The sequence below is a fragment of the Moschus berezovskii genome, chromosome 24 (assembly GCF_049115385.1).
Source record: "Moschus berezovskii isolate FMDL1 chromosome 24, NW_MosBer_1.0, whole genome shotgun sequence".
Classification (NCBI taxonomy): domain Eukaryota; kingdom Metazoa; phylum Chordata; class Mammalia; order Artiodactyla; family Moschidae; genus Moschus; species Moschus berezovskii.
Genome location: NC_142483.1, coordinates 55,910,666 through 55,928,570, shown reverse-complemented (window position 1 = coordinate 55,928,570; position 17,905 = coordinate 55,910,666). Strand labels below are relative to the sequence as shown.

The 17,905-nt window shown below is 44.9% G+C and overlaps 1 pseudogene; it reads right to left on the bottom strand.

Moving 5' to 3' along the window:
* Positions 1 to 11,065: 11,065 nt before the first annotated feature.
* Positions 11,066 to 12,260, bottom strand: LOC129547555 (annexin A2 pseudogene; annotated as a pseudogene).
* Positions 12,261 to 17,905: the final 5,645 nt, after the last annotated feature.

Here is a 17,905-nt window from a genome sequence, read left to right as displayed (position 1 = left end):
AGAATGAGATAACCTCCATAAGTGATCAGCAATGTCAAAGGGCGGGAAGGATGGGAAGGATCCAGAACTGTTATATGACCTGGTGGGAGGGTGAAGTGGTCCCATCACCCTGGGAAGCTGGTCACCAGAATCTATCAAGGGTAGAACTCGACACTTCCACCCCTAAGTGTCTACACACCCAATACAACACAGAGTACGCGTCCTGAGAGATAAGATGGCCATTGTAGCATCTTTCACAGCAGCCAGAAACTGGAAGTTACCCACATATGCAGCATCTGCAGAACAGATACATAAATAATGGCGTACACCCACAATGGACTATTACCCAGTTGTGAGATTAAATAGATTCCGATTTGACTCAGCAACAGTAACGAACCACCTTAGGCAAGGGTTGAGCTAAAGAAGCACACACACGAAGGGGCACATCTCCAGTGTCCTCTTATGTGTGTATTTCAAGAAATAGACCAAACTCACTTGGAGGTTAGGAGTCAGGAAAGTTGTCACTCCTGGGGCTGACACAACGGGTTGGTGATGGGAATGGGCAGGTCAGACATCTCTGGAGTTCTGGAAGATTCCATTTCTTGATGGGTGGTGGTTCCTAGGTGGTCTCTGTGTGTGTTCACTTCATGATAATTCAATAAGCTATATACCAGTTGCATGCATGCGTGTGAGCTAAGTTACCTCAATTGTGTCCAACTCTTTGCAACACCATGAACTGTAGCTCACCAGGCTCCTCTGTCCATGGGATTCTCCAGGCAAGAATACTGGAGTGGGTTGCCATGACCTCCTCCAGGGGATCTTCCTGACCCAGGGATTGACCCTGCCTTTCCAGTGGCTCCTGCATTGCAGGTGGATTCTTTACTGCTGAGCCATCAGGGAAGCCCTATACACTGGTTATATGTCTGTTTTTCTAAGGATGCTATATGTCAATTTTTTTAAAGGTTAAAAAGAAAAGAAGTGTAAAAAAATCAGGCCATTAAATACTGGTGCACCCCAAGTTATAAACTCCATCCCATATAATCAACTGTCCATCTTTTCTCAGAGTCTTCAGAAAGATTGCATCTTATCAGGAAAAGCTGGCCATCACTGAGCACTACCGCTGTGTCAGCATGCCTCAGGGAGCTATGTGCATTCATTTCTTTAATATTCATTGGAAGGACTGATGCTGAAGCTGAAGCTCCAGTACTTTTGCCACCTGATGTGAAGAACTGACTTATTGGAAAAGACCCTGATGCTGGGAAAGATGAAGGCAAAAGGAGAATGTGGTGGCAGAAGATGAGATGGTTAGACAGCATCACCAACTCAATGGACGGGAATCTGAGCAAACTCCAGGAGACAGTGGAGCACAGAGGTGCCTGGCATGCTGTGGTCAATGGGGTTTCAGAGTTGGACACGAATTAGCGACTGAACAACAGTTTCGTTAACTCCTGTAACACTTTATGTGGACAATGACCACACTTTAGATTCTGGGTGGGGGCCCAGTTTATTCCTGTCACCCAAACAGAATTATTAACAGCACCCCACCCCCTCTTTCACAGCCCGGAGTGCCTGGGTTTAAGGGACAAATCGCAGAGCCATCCTGCCCACGAAGTGGGTCACATTATTCTCATCTTTGTTTGTTTTAGCAACACACAGGTAAGTTTGGTAGTTTTCCCAAGGACACAGAGCTGATAAGTAGTAAAGTCAGAATTGAACCCAGAGTCTGGCTCCTCATCACTAGGATATATAGTCTTTTTGGTTCAAATATCATTTACCCTGAGATTCAGAAATTTCTTGATATCTACATTTTCCTCGGTTGCTACAGTTTTAACCTATTCTCTGTGGCCAAGGATTTCCTGGAAATAGGAGGAGAGCTGCCCATTTCCCACTGTGAGCCCCATGGCTGGTCCGCCTCACATACAGTGGCCTTTCCAAAAGCCTGAAAAATGAGAGGAACTCATCTTCTTCCATTTAAATTTTTTTTCATCTTTTTTTTAAATGATATGAATATACTTCTTTTCACATTTATATTTTGCCTCACAAAATATATTTTCCAATGCTTTGGCTGTGTCTGTAAATCTGTTTCCCACTTTTCCATTCATTCATCCAGCAAATTATTCAATGAGCCCTGCTCTGTGTCAGGCAACTGCCAGCCTAACTGGCAACAAAATGGTCATAAACAAGATGAGGGTAGCCTGCGCTCCAAGGAGCCTGTGGTCCAGTAGGGAAAATGACACTAAAGAAATGATGACACGAACAGTTATTTACTAAAACCACAATAAGGGCAGTGAAGGGTGTTCTGGGGGACTTGACCCGATGGGGTTAAACATCAGCAAAGGTTTCTAGAGGGAATAACATTTGGGTCAAGTCCTAAAGGATAATTATGGGCCCTGGCCTGGGAAAGGAAGCAGGGAAAGGATTCCAGGCAATGGGAAAAGAATGAGCAGAGGCCCTTGAGGATGGAAGGAGTGTGGACTGTTCAAGGAACCCAGGACCAGTCTGAGAGCCTGGAAAATCCTTCACATGTATTATTCGACCATTTGCCTTCATCTCCTCTGTCCTCATCTGTTCTTTGGAAAATACAATAAACTGCACATGAAGTGGACAACTGGATAAGCACAGCCTATGTAACTAGCCCCATACCTGTATCACGGCACAGAGGAGCATCCCCCCAGGGAGGCAGGTATAACCGGCAGGGGAAGCTGGATCTCGCAGCACCTGAGACCAGCGAGTTCTCGCTCAGTGGGAAGCATTTGGACCCATTCAGCAGAGACGCCCAGCTCGCCTGCCCACTGTGCTTCAGGTCTGGGCTTTCAAATCACTGGAGCATTCCAGCTAAATGAGCAGGGAGGCCACCTGCACTCACCCACGTATCCCGAGAGCAAAGACTATTTTTAGAATGTTTTTGAGGACAGTTTTACAAATGAAAAGCCTATCCCCAAATGCCCTTGGTTACCAGAAACTTTCTCTTTTTCAGAAACACACTGCCAACTGATCCACAGAGACTACATTTGTCGGGAGCCCTGGATCACTGACCCCAGTGGCCTGACTCCCGTCTCCCGTTCTGGTCTATCATTGTGCTCAAAGACCATGATCTCCACAAACAGCGAGGGTAGAAGCCACTGCGGTTGGGTGATGTGACTGCCTTGCCTACATTCAGCGTCTAAGACTTGGGTATCTACTTGTCTTCATATTTGCATCTTTATTTACGAGTCTATGTGCCTACCTTATTCTAAAAATGATTTAAAGAGGCTTATAAGGATAGAGAAAATAGAACAAGATTACAGAAAGAGGACATAAATTCAAACAAGGAGGAAAATAAAAGGAAGAACTAGAGGAGGGCCATAGAAATGATTCAGGAATGAGATTATTACAAAAATGCATTCTTAGAGTTCTGTACATTTGCTGCTGAGCTTTCTTTTTTTTAATCATTTTTTTAAATATCTACTTATTTATTTTTGGCTGCACTGGGTCTTGGATGTGGTGCATGAGTGCTTCACTGCTGTTCACAGGCTTTCTCAAGTCGCAAAGAGTGGGGGCTACTCTCTAGTTGCGGTGGCTTCTCTGGTTACAGAACACTGGCTTTAGCACAGGCAGTCTTCAGTAGCTGCAGCTCGCGGGCTCTAGAGGGAGGGCTCAGTAGTTCCGGCACACAGTCTTACTTGCCCCATAGCATGTGAGATCTTCCCGGACCAGGGATTGAACCCATATCCCCTGCTTTAGCAGGTGAATTCTTAACTACTGGACCACCAGGGAAGTCCTGGCTCTTGAGTTTTTAACAGCCAATATTGTTGGAATTTGAGGGCACTAATTAATCAGATCCTTCTTTAGAAGATTCAGAACCAATTAAACAAATAGAGCTGGGAGACAAACACCATTTCTGTTTTCATGCTGGAATACCTGGAACTGGACTTGGGTCTGAGGTCCAAATAGGCTTCCTCCTGAAGCATACTGACCAGGGTCCACTGCCCCAGATATAGTTGTGGACAAATGTCGACTTCCCCTCTCCAAGGAGCAGAACCTGCCTGGACCACCCATGACCTGGGGAGGATGAGAACACCCTTGCCCTTGCCCTGAGGGTTGGCCCCAAGGGAGCACTGAGAGATGTCTGCGGCAGCCATGGTCCCAGCGTCACCACCCGGTTCAATTGTCTTCCATCGCAGGAAGGAGGTTATAAAAGGCACAGAGAAGAATAAAAACAAATTTGCAGCCAGACCTTTTCAGTCCTGTTCAGGAACACAGCTCTCTGTTGCTTTGACCTCACTAAACATCTGTTTTGTATGGCTTGTCAAATTTCTGTGTGCTCACAGACAGCTCAAAGATTTTTGTTGAACTGTGGATTTGGATACATGGGTCTGGGGTAGGGTTGAGATCCTGTATTTCAGCAGCATCCAGGTGATGCCAATGCTGCTAGTCCATATCGAGAGCACCTAGAACCGGTGTCCCTGACCTGGGTCCATATGGAATTCTTCTACTCATGGAGTCTGTGAATTTGGATGATAAAAAACATGTACATCTGTGTTTTTACTATCTTCTATTACCAATCCTGGGACTTCCCTGGCGGTCGCGTGTTTAAGACTCTGAGCTTCCACTGCATTGGGTGTGGGTGGGATCTCTGGATGGGGAGCTAAGAGCCTGCACAACCAAACTAAGGCCCTGTGCCTGTGTGGCACAGCTGAAAAAAGATAGAAACTTATCACTCCCTTCTATTATGAACGTAGACAACAACTAGAGCAGTAGGAGGAGCACCTGTAACTTTGTCCCAAATAGAAACCTCAGGTCTCTTCAATATCCCTCCATTGCTCCAAATTTCCCTTTATGATCTCTCCAAATCCTACTGATGACTGTTTGGGAATTACAGTAGAGATTAGGCCCACCACTAGTTCTTATTGTTTCATATGTTAATAAAGAGCCATGTACTTTATCATAACACAAATGAATACAATAGGATATTTTTAATATTGCAGTAGCCACATTTCAGTAAAATTGGTTTCCTTTGTCATCCTATGCATTTTTTTCATGTGCAATTGGAAGTAATATTCCAGAAAACAAACAAGGAAACAAAAAATATTATTCCAGGAAAAAGTTCATGGACATCCCCAGAATTCTAGAGGCACACGGTAATGTAAGAATCCCAAATTCCAGGACTTGCCTGGCAGTTCAATGGTTATGATTCTGAGCTTCCACTGAAGAGGGCGTGGTTTCGATTCCTGGTCAGGGACTAAGATTCCACATGCCCTGTGGCACAGCCAAAAAATAAACATCCTCGATTTGGAAGGAAGGTTCCACCAGAAGGCCTCTACCCAAGGGTGCATGCGTGTGCGCTCAGCTGCTCAGTTTTGTCTGACTCTTTGCAACCCCAAGGACTATAGCCTGCGAGGCTCCTCTGCCCATGGGATTCTCCAGGAAAGAATACTGGAGTGGGCAGAGAGCTACCCCCTTCTCCAGGGGATGCTCCTGACCCAGGGACTGAACCCACATCTCCTGCGTCTTCCACATTGGCAGGCGGATTCTTTACTGCTGCACCCCCTGGAAAGCCCCCTCCCCCAATGGTGGTGGGGACGTATTCTTAGGATGGATTCTGAGCTGACAGCGTGGATCTGAATCCTCCCTCCTACGAGGTGTGAGAGCCCAGGAAAGTGTTAACCCTCCCTGTGCCTTGAGAGCATGTAATTCAAAAAAGAATGTCAAATTACATGCTCTCAAGGCACAGGGAGGGTGTAAACTTTCCTGGGCTCTCACACCTCATAGGAGGGAGGATGCTCGGGGCTGGCATGCGGGGATGACCCAGAGGGAGGATAAAAGGAGGAGGGAGGTGGGAGGGGGGTTCAGGAGGGGGAACTTATGTAAACCCGGGGCGAATTCATGTCAATGTGTGGCAAAACCAACCAATATAATATTGTAAAATAATTTGCCTCCAATAAAAAATAAATTAATTACCAAAAAAAATGTCAAAGAATTAAAGGAGGGGGAATGGAATGAATTGGGAGATTGAGATAGACATATATACACTATTGATACTCTGTATAAAATAGATTACTAATGAGAACCAACTGTATAACACAGGGAACTTTACTCAAAGCTCTGTGGTGACCTAAATGGGGAGGAAATCCAAAAAAGAGAGGATAGACCTATGCGTATAACTGGTTCACTTTGCTGTACAGCAGAAAGTAACACAACACTGTAAAGCAACTATACTCTAAAAATTTTTTTAAACAATAATTAAAGAAGTTACTGTTATCAAGGTATAGGAACAGTCCCTGGCTGAAAGTGGGTACCTTACAAGTGTTGGCTAAATAGAGCGTAGGAGTACTATTTTCAGAATCTCAGCTGAACAAGAATCTCTCGAGCACTCACCAAGGAGACAGAAATGGAGACTGCAAACTCCCTGCTCTCATGTAGCCCATGAGTTCAGGAGAGAGGGCAAGCCAGAAAACTGAACACACAGCTCAGCAAGCAACTCATCTCCAAGCAGAGCTGCAGGGTGTGCTTAACTGACAAGCACCCCTCTACCCTCACCTCAACCTCCAGTCCCAGAAGCCCCAGTGACCACAGGCTCCCCTCAAAACTCAATTTAAAAACCACTGTTGGAAGCCATGCATAAGCTGGATTAATCCTGTATGGATCTGTTTGGTTGTTTAACAGCTTTACTGAAATATGAATGAAACACGACAAACTGCACATCAAGTGGGCAACTGGATAAGCACACACCCATGCAACTAGTGCCACACTTAGAGAATGAATTCAGCCATCACATCCAGGGTTGCCTCAGCCCTTTGTAATCCTCTCTCATCCCTCTCTGCCCTTCCCCAGTTACCCACTCCTCCAACCCCATCCCTATCCCAAGGCAATTCACTGTTTGGCTATTTAAATGAATTACAATGAAATAAAATTAAAAGTCACTTCTCCTGGAAAGCTAGTCATGTGTCAAGTGTTCAGTCGCCACGTGTGGAGCCGTGTTGGATGGTGCCGGTAGAGGACATTTCTGTCATCACAGTGTCCAGTTGGACAGCACTGCTCTGAATATTAGATCTTTTCCCTTTAAGAGCACTAGGTAAAAGTGATCCAGATTTCTTCCGAGGCTCACATTTCTTTTATAAAAGTTTCTTTTCTAAAGTGTATTTGTTTATTTGTTGCTGTGCTGTGTCTCCCTTGCTGCATGTGGGCTTTCTCTGGTTATGTGGAGCAGGAGCTACTGTCATTTTGCAGAGCACAGGCTCTAGGGTGTGCGGGCTTCAGCAGTTGTGGTGCGTGGGCTCAGCTGCCCTGTGGCATGTGGGATCTCAGCTCCTGGACCAGGGTTCAAACCCAGGTCCCCTGCACTGGCAGGCAGACTGTTACCCACTAGACCACCAGGGAAGTCCTCAGGCTCACATTTTAAAAGATGCATGTGTGCTAAGTCCCTTCAGTCGTATCCGACTCTTTGCGACCCTATGGACTGTAGCCCACCAGGCTCCTCTGTCCATGGTAGTCTCCAGGCAAGAATACCGGAGTGGGTTGCTGTGTCCTCCTCCAGGGGATCTTCCCAACTCAGGGATAGAACCCAAGTTCCTTATGTCTCCTGCATTGGCAGAAGCATTCTTTACCACTAAAGCCACCTGGGAAGGTGTTTTTAAGGACGTTTACAGCTAAAGATACGTTGGGCTATTGCGAGCTTGTTTAATGAAATGAATAATCACAGTGGCCCTATGAGGTAGGAACATTGAATGTGCCCATTCTCTAAATGGGAAAACCAAGGCTCAGTGAGGTTAAACGGATGGGACAGCTGGGCCAGCCTCTCCAATTTGCCCTTGCCCTTGCTTTATTTCTGAGACAGCACACTTCAGTGATTAAGAGCACAGACTCAGGAGTCTGCCTGCACAGGATTCAGCCTGGTTCCACCACCAGCTGTGTGATCCTGGGCAAGTCATCAGTAATCTTTGCTTCATGTCCTTCTCTGCAAAACAAAGATAAGGATAAAGCCTCCCCTGTGGTTGTTGTGAGGATCAAATGAGCTAAAATAGATAAAGCCATTAGGAGGGTGCCTGGCACACAGGAGGGTCTCTATAAGTGCTTCTTATTTTAAACCCTGTTCCTCACTCCCACCCTGAGCTCTTTTGTACAACACACCAGTTTCTCAGAAACAGAAGCACACACTCCGAATAACTGGCCATTTATCCATCCCGTTATTCCCTAGCTTGATGTCCCCTCGAAATTAAGTCCCCACAAAGCTCAAGGCTCGCTGGGGTCTGCACTGGCACACAGAATGATGAATGAGGTCCCTATGGCTTCTGACTTGATATTTCTGCTCAGACTTCCCCCCAGTGATCCATAAGTCACTTTATTTCCTTTTTAAAATACACACAAGGTGATTTGAGGAAACAGAAGCACAGAATCATTTTCCCACTTCACTGGTTTTTCGAAAGAGTTAAGTGGTGTTAGGTTCCTAATTTGTACCTATTCTTTTCCTACCTTTTTTTCTTCCGTTTGACTGCCTCACATCCCCGCCAGAGCAAGAACATAGGTGTTTTCTCAAGGAAACTCAAATAACATATTATCACCATAAGAATCCTCGTGACAGATTATCATTGCAAGAATCATTAAGTCTCAGTATAGAAGTCCATTAAGGGAAACTTCATTTGGGAAACAGAAATGCAGATTTTGCAAACAAGAGACTGCCTTTTCTAACAGACAAGACAGAAACACCCATTCACAAGGTTTTTTCTCCTTTAGCGAACAATTCTCATTTCAGTCTCTGTTCTCGGCTCCCTGCCTGCGTTCAACATTTGACTCCCAAGAGAAGACTTTCACTTGATGAAGATGGAAGACGGTGGCCCACCTCACTCCACTCTCCAGTAGTACCAGTGTCCCCAGGACAAATGTCCACTGGTCATGGGACTGAACTAGGAGTCCTTCTGGACTCGAAACTCACTACGGACAGTTGACCGCAGCCACGAAATTAAAACATGCTTACTCCTTGGAAGAAAACCTATGACAAACCTAGATGGTATATTAAAAAGCAGAGCTATCACTTTGCTGACCAGAAGCTCTAACAACACACACACACGCACACACACGCACACATATGCACACACACAAACATTTCTTCAGCTTACTTTCAGATGATGTCATTTACATTCTAAAGTCACAAAATTTTTATCCAACCTAAAAGTGTTAAAATTTCTTCCTAATTACCGAAACCAACATTTTTTAAATGGATAGAGTTTCGATTAGGAAACCATGAATCTATCCCATGAGCATGCAAAAGTTCTCCTTGGGTACATATTGATCCTTAGAAACACAATTTTATTTTCTTGGACAATTAAAGGGAGATTATACCACTGGGTCTAAGAAGATGCTATCACCTCTTATCTCCTGGCATCCAGCCGATTGCTATCTTAATTTAAAAAACCCTAAAGGTCAATGATTATTTAGTTCCTTGCAATAATCTGTTTTGCCATAATTTTGCTTTTCTATTTAATTCCCTTATCTAGAGCAGCATTTTCCAACTCTAGTTTTGCAGAACAAGAGATCCATGAGGTGTTAATGAGTATCCCTGATGAAAAATAAACGGTTGTATAAGCAAATACATTTGGCAAAAAGCTGGGCTGAAAATTTAAGCAGGTTTCTTTCATGCAGGACTTCTCAGAGCCTTTAATATGCTAATGTGCAGAGTGAACAGGATTTAAGAGAGCAGTTTGTAATCTGCAGGTAATTTAACAACAATCCATGTTAGCTTTTGTAATTATTAGCTATGACAAATTTGAGGCTTTCTAAACAGTCATGTTAAGAGTACCCTTCTTCCACAGAACAGCTCTCTGGATTTTTTTTTTTTTAAGTAAAAATTCAGTTTATTCACTAGTGGGGCCTGATTAAACTTAAAAGCTTTTGCACAGCAAAGGAAACTATAAGCAAGGTGAAAAGACAATCCTCAGAATGAGAGAAAATAATAGCAAATGAAACAATTGACAAAGGATTAATTTCCAAAATATACAAGCAACTCATACAACTCAATACCAGAAAAACAAACAACCCAATCAAAAAGTGGGAGAAAGACTTAAACAGACATTTCTCCAAAGAAGACACACAGATGGCTAACAAACAGATGAAAGGATGCTCAACAATGCTCATTATTAGAGAAATGCAAATCAAAACCACAATGAGATATCACCTCGCACTAGTCAGAACGAACATCATCAAAAAGTCTACAAACAATAAATGCTGGAGAGGGTGTGGAGAAAATGGAACGCTCTTGCACTGTTGGTGGGAATGTAAATTGATACAGCCACTATGGATGATGGTATGGAGACTCCTTAAAACACTAGGAATAAAACCACCATATGACCCAGCAATCCCACTCGTAGGCATATACCCTGAGGAAACCAAAACTGAAAAAGACACATGTGCCTCAAAGTTCATTGCAACTCTGTTTACAATAGCTAGAACATGGAAGCAACCTAGATGTCCATGGACAGATGAATGGATAAAGAAGCTGCAGTACGTATATAGAATGGAATACTACTCTGCCACAAAAAGGTACTCATTTGAGTCAGTTCTAATGAGGTGGATGAACCTAGAGCCTATTATACAGAGTGAAGTGAGTCAGAAAGAGAAAGATAAATATCATATACTAACGCATATATACAGAATCTAGAAAAATGGTTCTGAAGAATTTATCTGCAGGGCAGCAGTGGAGAAACAGACATAGAGAATAGGCTTATGGACGCGGGGAGAGGGGAGGGGAGGGTGAGACGTGTGGAGAGAGTGACGTGGACACTTACCATACATAAAACAGATAACCAACAGGAATTTGTTGTCTGTCTCAGGAAACTCAAACTGGGGCTCTGTATCAACCTAGAGGGGTGGGATTGGGAGCCAGATGGGAGGCAGGTTCAGAAGGGAGGAGATACATGTGTCCCTGTGGCTGATTCATGTTCAGGTTTGACAGAAAACAACAAAATTCTGTAAAGCAATTATTCTTCAACTAAAAAAACAATAAATTTTTAAAAATTCAGTTTATTCATCTGTTTAAGACACAGTACTCAAGATACAGTGTTTCACATCATAGAGTTCACTTCCAAATCCTTGGAATGTTCATTTCTTTGGCTATAAAGAGGGACTAGATGGGAAAGTCAGGTGATGTGCAGGCCTCTAAACTGACAAAGGAGACGGTGGGGTGGGCAGCGTTAATGTCATCCTCCCAAGGATGGGCACAGGGGCTGTTAGCCCAAGCTGACAGTGAAGAGCTGTTAGCTGGCGCACGGGGCAGCCATCCTGGAGGCTCGGGCTGTTGTGGGGCTCAGTCACCCCCACCACACAGGTACAGCAGCGCTTTCTGACTGTCGCCCTTGGTGTCTTGCTGAATGTAGTAGTGCAGGGACTTGCCGAACTTGACTTGAAATCAGATCTTATTTTCAACATGTCCATGTCACTGTGGGGGACTCTAATCAGGACCTTACCACGAGAGCCCTAGCCATTCATGGAAACGTACAGTCTGTCAGCAAAATACAGGGCCTTGTTCTGAATGCACTGGACCGGGTTCAGGAAAACACTCTCCAGGGCGCCTTTGAGCTCCTTCGTGGCGCCCACCAGCATGTCGTAAGGGCTGCAGCTCTGGTGCCTTCAGGAAGGGACACACGCCCCACTCGGCCATGATGCAGACACACTTGGGAACATCAGGTTCTTTCCTTTCCACACCAGCATCACAGAGACAGCAGGAGTCCTGGTCAGTCAGTTCAAAATCAACAACAGAGCCATTCTCTGCTCTTCAACCCTTTGTGAGGGCAACCATCAGCTTGTGGAAGTCGCCAGACACGTTGGAAACGATGTCCCTCTCCAGACCCGTCTTGTACATTTCCTTATAGACTCTGATTTCCTGCAGCTCCTGGTTGGTCCTTGAGCAGATGATCTCAATGAGAGGGTCCTCATCAACCCCTAGTCCCTTCATGGATGCTTTCAGCTCAGGAACATCATACAGAGCAGGTGTTTTCAATAGGCCCAAAACCACTGCCTCCAGGTGGCAGAGACAAGGTTGACTTCAGTGCTGATGCAAGCTCCTTCTTGGTCCTTCGCTCGTAGGCGAAGGTGATATCCTGTCTCTGTTCATTGCTGCGGTTGGCCAGGATGTTGACAGTGGTGAGCTCATCCACACTTTGGTCTTGATGGTTGTCTCAATGTTCAGAGCATCCCACTCAGCACGAAAGTTGGTGTACGCTTTGACTAATCCATGTGCACTTGGAGGTGTGAAATGATGACCCTACAAGGTGATCATTCCGCAGAATTGCAAGAATGGTAGACATTTTGAAAGAAACTGGGCTGGGTGCAATGCGCTCAGTGTCCCCAGATTCAGAGCACACTCTCTAGATTTAATATTCCATGAAGCATAGTTTGGGGAAGGTTAACCCAGCTCACTTCCTATAGCTGTTTAATAAGTATTTTATTCATGTCTGTGAGCAAAGAATTAAGGTAAAATATAGTGCAGTGTAAAAAACACAGTTATATGAAAGAACCTTACTCCAGGATTTACAATCTCCAAACAAAACTAGATCCTGAAAAAAATAAAAACTAGATCCTGTCTGGATAGGAAGTCATTTATTCTGTCTCTCTCACCAGAACTAATGATCCTATAGTTTTATATGGTCCCAATGCCTTTCTATCTACCTAAAAAAGGATGCATCCACACATGTGAACCATTTATTAAGAGAAAAACTTACGGGACATAGAGAAAATCCACAGGTTACTTTGATCAGTCATGAATTCACCCACTCACTCACTGAAATACACACATGTGTGCGCACACACACATGCACGCACGCACACATACACACACACACATTAGGCTGGCCAAAAAGTTCATTCATGTTTTTCTGTAAGATAATATGGAAAATCCCAAATGAACTTTCTGTCCAACCCTATATATATTATAGATATATGTGGATGTATATACACAGACACACATATGTATTTATGTGTATATGGACTTGTTATGTATCAAATAACAGGTCCTGGAGATAAAATTTTAAATTTAATGTTCTAATTTAATCTTAAATGTTGTAGGTCCTGGAGATACAATTTTAAATCAAGTAGATTACTTCCTCACCCTCCTGGAGTTTTGCATTCTAGTGGACAAGTGAGATAATGCATGGATAAATAAGGAAATATACAGTATGCTAGTATAAGTTCACTGGAGAAAAATCCATCAGGATGAGAGGCTCAGAAAGTGACAGAGGAGTAGGGGAGGGTGTTAATTCAAGTAAGGGAGTTGGGAAGGCTTCACTGATAAGGTGATATTTGAATGGAGACCTGAAAGTAGCAAAGGACAAATCTTGCAGAGGGTGGAAAGAACTTGACTGATGAGTTTGAGTAAAGTGGAGTAGAATGTGGCCGCTGTGGAGCCAGCAGCGAGGAGAGTGATGAAGCTGCAAGAGGAGTGGGTGGATCTGCAGCAATATGGATGGACCTAGAGATGATCGCACCCAGCAAAGTCAGAGAAGACAAATACCATATGCTGTCACTTACATGGAGACTCTAAAACAAATGACACAAATGAACTTATTTACAAAACAGAAAGAGATTCACAGACTTGCTGCTGCTGCTGCTCCGCCGTCCCTGGGATTCTCCAGGCAAGAACACTGGAGTGGGTTGCTATTTCCTTCTCCAATGTGTGAAAGTGAAAAGTGAAAGTGAAGTTGCTCAGTCGTGTCCAACTAGTAGCGACCCCATGGACTGCAGCCCACCAGGCTCCTCTGTCCATGCGATTTTCTAGGCAAGATTACTGGAGTGGCTTGCCATTGCCTTCTCCACAGACTTAGTAAACAAATTTATGGTTACCTCAGGGAAAAGGAGGGCTTCCCTGGTGGTTCAGGTGGTAGAGTCTGCCTGCAATGCAAGAGACCCAGGTTTGATCTCTGGGTCAGGTAGATCCCCTGTAGAAGGGAATGGTTACCCACTCCATGGATAGAAGAGCCTAGCAGTCTATAGTCCTTGGGTCCCAAAGAGTCAGACACAAATGAGTGATTAACACACAAAGGGAAAAGGTGGGGGGAATAAATTAGGAATTTGGGATTAACATATACACACTACTATATATAAAATAGGTAACCTACTGTACAGCACAGGGAACTATACTCAATATCTTGTAATAATCTATAATGGAAAAATTCTGAAAAAAAAATCACCTGAATCACTTTGCTGTATAACTGAAACTAACACAATATTGTAAATCAACTATACTCCGCTAAAAATAAAGTAAAATTTAAAAATCAAAAAGGAGGAATGAGTTGAAGAGGCTGTCAGATCATCTGGGCCTTATAAGTATTTGTCAAGACTTTGGCTTTTCCTCTGGGGAACTGCCTCAGGATCTTGAGCAAAGATCAAGCTCCATTTTGATTTCAAAGGATCACATTCTCTGCTTGAGTGAGATGAAATATGGTGGCCATAGAGGGCAGAGGTGGGAACAGGGGGAGCCACCTAGGTACAAAGGACCATGGTGCCTAGGACCTTAGAAATAGTGATGGATGGAGCTCCAGGAGTGAAGTTCCTTATGGAAGAAGTAACACCTGTCAGACTGCTCATCACTCAACAGACCCCTCAGGAGCTTGGCTGACGTGTGGAGCAAGGCTCTCTGTCTTTCTGAGACTGGGGTATCCAGCCACCATGGTTAATCTTGCTCAGTGAGTAAATTAGCTTATTAGAAACCTGTCATCTTCTTCCTCTCCCAGAGATTCTTACAATCAAGATCTAAATTGAGATGTCTGGCAGATTACCATAGCTACAGGTGCCTGGCAACCAGGACTAGACTGATGGCCATTGATCTGTGGGCTGCCAGATCAATGTGGGCTCCCAGGGATGGAATGCACTGCAAAGGGCATCCAAGTTCCTGAAATAGTCCAAAGCAGAGAGAAAACCACGCAGTCATTGCCTTGTTCTATCTGACTGACCTTTGTCTCGCACAGACAAGGGGCCAGCTCTCATCCCATCATGGGTTCACTCAGATAAGGGGCCATCCAAACCACTACCACCAGAAGACGTGTAAGATCTAAAGGTAGAGGCAAAGTCATGAGAACAGAGGAGATGAAGGCAATCAAAAAAATACTTAACCATTCAGTGTTGGAGAGGAGGGAGCAGAGACAAAGCAGGACAGAGGGTAAGAGGGAGTCAAGGTTGGAGAATAGGAGCCTTGGGTCTGATTGGCCCACAGCCTATTTTTTTCCTTAATAATGTTTTATTGGAAAACAGCTATACTGTAATCATTTACATACTCTCTATGGCTGCTATCATGGTGTGATGACAGAATTGATTAGTTACGATTCACAAAACCTTTTGGCTTCCCAGGTGGCAATGCTAGAGACTCAAGAGACATGGGTTCGATCCCTGGGTTGGCAAGATCCCCTGACAGAGTGCATGGAAACCCATTCCAGTATTCTTGCCTGGAGAATCCCATGGACAGAGGAGCCTGGTAGGCTACAGTCCATAGGAGTGCAAAGAGTCGGACAACACAGAAGTGACTTAGCATGCACATACGCACACAAAATTTTTAATATGTATTACTTGAGCATTTGCCAAGAAAAAAAAATTGTTCTCTTCTGGTCCAATGGTTCCTAAGATGGGCTGGAAGACGTTGTCATCTTGTTCACCAGAGAGATTGGCTTGGTTCAAGGCACAGAAACATGGTGGGCCATGAGGCATGCTAAAGAAATAGTAACAGCTTAGAAAATTAGAGCCAGCATCACTTTTATGATGAGGAGATACACCACCGCTGCAGCTTCTTGTCTCAGCTGGCAAGGTACAGAAGAGTATCTCTCCCTCAGGGCATACCTTGCACATGGGGAGTCAAGACATGGTGGGCATAGAGATGGGACAGGAAGAGGAGCAAGGCCCCCAAAGGAAAACGATTGATACATCAGGACTTCAACGCTGTTTTCATCAACTTCACTGCTGTGGACTGTGAAATTGTGTCCCACCCTGGACAAAATTTCATGTTGAATTCGTGCTGAAGCCCTAACCCCCAGTGTGTTAGTATTTGGAGGTGGGGCCTTAGGGAGGTGATTAGGTTAACTGAGGTCATGAGGGTGGGGCCTCATGATGGGATTAGTGCCCTTATAAGAAGAGACACATCAGCCCGCCCTCCCTCCCTCTCTCTCCCTCCCTCCCCACCTCACCCCCCTCTCTCCCTCTCTCTCTCCCTCTCCCCTCCCCCTCTCTCTCTCCCTCTCCCCTCCCCCCACTCCCCTCCCTCCCTGCTCTCTCTCTCCCTCCTTCTCTCCCTTCCTCCCTCTGCTCTCTCCCTCCCTCCCTCCTCTCTCCCCACCTCCCTCCCTCCCTCTCTCCCCACCTGCCTCCCTCCCTTCCTCCTTCTCTCCCCTCGACCTCTCTCTTCCATTTGGGGGCACAGTGAGAAGACAGCTATCAAACCCAAAAGGGGGCTCTCGTGGGAACCCAACCATGCTGGCACTCTGACCTTGGACTTCCAGCTTCCATAATAGTAAGAAAACAAATTCCTATCGTTTAAGCCACCCAGTCTATGATGTTTGTTATGGCAGCCACAATCAACATAGACACTTGCAAAACTGTTTGACCCAACACAGTGTGGCTTGGTGAGCAGCTGAACAGGCATGACTGCAGAGAGATCTCGGAAATAGCCTATTCCTTCTTCCTTATGTGATAGGGACTCTCCCTCTCTAGGAAAACCAAATTTTAATTTTATCTCTTCCAAGCACCCAACCAGAAGTCAAGCACCTGGTACAAGATGCTGGCTCCATTTTTCCAAGAAACTGTTCCTCGTTAATGGCCCATGGACATTGCCCAGTGTCCCCCAGGTTTTCCTGCAGTACTTCCATTTGCTGCTGATTATTTTCTGGAATCAGAGCTCATGGAAACAGGCTCCAAAAAGCTTCCCAAAATAGCCACTGTACAAAATGCCAAGGATTCTGGTTTCTTTCTTGCAACCTTAATTTATTGGAGAGTACTAGTGTTCACGCCTGGAGAATTCCATGGACAGAGGAGCCTGGCAGGCTATAGCCCATGGGATCACAAAGAGCTGGACACGACCGAGTGACTAACACTAGGGCTTCACTGTCACTTCACGAGTGTTCAAGAAAGTGGTCATCTATGTTGGGCTTGGAGAATTTTGAAAGATTTGGGAATTTCAAAGACTTTGTGGGACAAAAGGTAAAATACGGTAAAATAAGGTCATCTATGTTGGGCTGGGAGAATTTTGAAAGATTTGGGAATTTCAAAGACTTTGTGGGACAAAAGGTAAAATAGTGTGGCTTCTCCTACCCACCCCTCATATCATATTGACTGAACCAAGGGAAGACAGTGAGTTAGTTTTTGTTCCCTTGACCTTCATTACATGAGCCTCAGAAATTCTCTGAAAGTGAGAAATGGTGAGGGGAACAGACATTTTGTTTTACAGGATTCTTCAAACCCTAGGTCTCCTTTGTAAAGCTCTGTAGCCACACAGCTCTTCCATCCTCTGTTGAGAGATGGATTGAGTTTGCTTTGATGACAAAACAGTTTAAGACCTTTCTCTGAAAATGTTGAGTCAGGACCTGAGAATGCTGTTGACCATGCTGAAATTGTTTCCTGATGTCTTGTGCTGGGTGCTGTGTGTGTTTAGTTGCTCAGTCGTGTCTGACTCTGCGACCCTGTGGACTGTAGCCTGCCGGGCTCCTCCGTCCACGGGGAGTCTCCAGGCGAGAACACTGGAGTGGGTTGCTTTCCTTCTCCAGGGGATCTTCCCAACCCAGGGATTGAACCCAGGTCTCCTGCATTGCAGGCAGATTCTTTACCATCTAAGCCACCAGGGAAACCCCTTGATGCCTTGCTGGGGGGAGGGGGGGTACAAATAGCTTACACTTAAAAGGTGGAAGCAGTTGTTTCTGGGGTCCTACCCTGTCTGCAGAATTACGGGAATCCATCCCTTTCTGCTCCTGGAGCCACATGG